Consider the following 3,044-nt stretch of genomic DNA (forward strand, 5'->3'; position numbering starts at 1 on the left):
CAGGATAAACCCTTCAAGTGCTCCTGTGTCCTTTGCATGTCTCATTTTAGTTGATCGACTTTCAAAATGCTACCATTATTCGATTGAGACTTCCTTTCTTTCCAGCAAAACAAGATGTTCCAGGTTCATTCTCTATTTTCTCTGCCCCAACCCTGAAGCCCAACATTTCTCCACAGGGAGCCATGTTTCCTTTCAGTATTTAGGAATGAAAATCTGGGGGCTAGGTGTGCTCATTGCTACTGGGGTATTATTGTGTCTAGGCCCTCACTGGACAGAGATGGGGTGGGGAAAGAAAAAAAAAAACCCATTAAGTTTTATATTCATACATACGTATACATAAAATGTCAAAGTCATGAAAAAGAAAGTAAGGCTGAGGAACTGTTCCAAATTGAAGGAGATACACCACCAACACAAGTGATCACACATCAGATGCTCAAAAGTGTTAGGAAAAATGCTATGGAAGATGCTGGGGTCAACTGATGAAACTGAATACAGACTGGGGATTATTGCATCAATACTGTTTCTGGTTACTTAACAGTATTATCTTTGCTCTTATGAAATCAACACTAAAATAATTAGTGGTAAAAGGATGTATGTAATTCTGTAACCCCTTGATAATAGTGTATATAAAGTTGGCTCTTCTTATTCTCAGTAGTTCTAGTCACCAAAACCCCTGAATTAGCACTCTGAACCACCGCTCTTATGGGAAATACAAGGAGGGATAGGCTCCTGTGAACCTCTGGTCATATTTTTGCCAATTAATACATAACCTTGTTATATTTATATGTTCCTGTTTAAAGACACCTCACTTAAAATCTATTAAGGAACACTAAACTCATTAATTTCCAACACCACTACAACCCACACCTGAATAAGCTTATCCAACAGGTGTTATTTCCTCCAGAAGGCACATCACAGCCTCCTTGCACTTAGGAACTTTCGACAGCACTCTAGCACGATGCTTGGGGGCCATTTAAAACAGCAAAATCACCAACAAAAGCACAAAATCATGAGAAATATGGCCCTAAACAGACATGAAAATGATGCTTGTTTCTACTATGAGAGTTGAAACAGTAATAGTAAGTACCAATTTTGGAGTTAACAAATAAATCCTACCATGTAGGTAAATTCTCAAGTATGAAATCCATGAATAATGAGGACTGATTTTATATTTAGAGTACATGTACAATCCATAGAGCAGATGAGGTAAAATCTTAACTACTGAATTTGTGTAAAGAGCATAAGGGGTCTTTGTACTATTCTTGCTTTTATTTAGTTTTAAATATCAAAATAAGCAGTTGCGAAAAGACTTAAAAGCACCCTGTGAGCTGGACTGCATAAAACAAGTTATTTCTTCACTGAGATGATCTAAAAATAAATTCAAGCATTAAGTTCTCACTAGTCTTGTTAAAGTTCAAACCAAGACCATCTGTAATTATTAAGTTAATAAGTGGGCAACTTATTCAGGAGGCATCAATGAGAAGGGACAAAACAAAGTTTTATCTTAACTATGGGAATAAAGTAAAATGATCTGTATTAACATTTTTAATGACACCAAACAAACGCAGATATAACACTTAAATTCTGCTGTAGGCAAATGAAGTAGATTTTGAGGGTAGGGAACTGAAATTTTCAGAAGTAATTTCATGAAGCTGCCCAATTTTAGCTTCAGACAGAATGTTAGGTACACAATTAACAAGAGCTGAGATTTGGAACTGCACACACACAATTACCATAAAATCCATTCACAATTCTTGCCATCTTCAGTAAAAAGATGTTTTAGGTTTAAAAGAACACAGCATTCCTCTACCCCATCTTCTTCTACCAGTGGTTTCTCTCATCCTCTCCTCTTCCAGCTTTATGTCTATATTTAAATGCATTGTAAAACTAAATCTCCCTTATATCCAGATCTCTTGATCAAAGTACCCATCCTATTCCCAACTATTCACTATTTATCTCCACCTGAGAAAACTGCCATCTTTCCTACTAGACTAGCTGTTTAAAAAACTCAGGGCTGGAGTTCCGGCAAGATGGCTGACTAGGCAGAAGGACTGCACAGACCCTTCTCTTCAACAAAGAAAAGGGAAACCAATTGACACAGACACAGAAGATAATCTTGGACCGCTGGGCCCTGAAGGGGATACAGAAGTGGACTAAACCCCAACTAGAAGAATTTGTGTGAAAATACCAAAAAAGGAGACATACAGAGCTGCGGTCTGCCAGGGGCCTGAACGCCCCTGACGGCACAAATGGCTTAGACATTCCCAAGTGGTAGTAGGACCTAGAAATTAACCTAAAAATCACCCTGCTAGCCAGGGACTGCACGGCCTGTGCACGGTGGCTGGGGAACAGAGAAAGTGAAGAGAAAGGTGGGCTGAGTTGTGCACTTTTGCTGGTCTGGAGGGCGCCGCCATTTCGTAGGTTTAAAAAGCGGCTTGACTATTTTGGATATTTAAAGAGACAGCACTCTTGCTGACTCCTGTGGTGGCAGGACTTAAGAATTAACCTAAAGATCACCCTGCTAGCCAGGGACTGCACAGAGGACTGTGTACGGTGGCTAGGGAACAAACGGAGAAGGTGAAGAGAAAGGTGGGTTGAGCTGTGGACTTTTGCCGGTCTGAAGGTTGCCACCATTTTGAAGGTTTAAAAAGCGGCTTGACTATTTTGGATATTTAAAGAGACAGCGCTCTCTCAGATTTCTGGGGCTTAAGAACACGTTCTGCTTTCCAGCAACCCCAAAGGACACTCAGGGCCTGCAAGACTAAAAAGAGTGAGAGCCACTTCCTCCTTCTCCACCAATGGGCCAACAATAAAAAACCACCAAAAAGAGCCTGAACCACATTTGGCTGCTCTTCACAAACAGTTAACAGAGATCTAAATACAAGAACATCACGATGCCTCAGAAACAACAAAAGATCACAGTCCACACAAAGAAGCAGGATAAAGTGGTAGAAACAAGGGAGCAGGATACAGACCCAGAACACATCCCTGAGGAAGCAGCAGCATTGGAACTCTCTGATAATGAATTCAAAAGAATTATCTTT

This window comes from Orycteropus afer, unplaced genomic scaffold, assembly GCF_000298275.1.
Source record: "Orycteropus afer afer isolate SDZICR_OR568_19922 unplaced genomic scaffold, OryAfe1.0 scaffold00110, whole genome shotgun sequence".
In the NCBI taxonomy this organism is placed as follows: Eukaryota; Metazoa; Chordata; class Mammalia; order Tubulidentata; family Orycteropodidae; genus Orycteropus; species Orycteropus afer.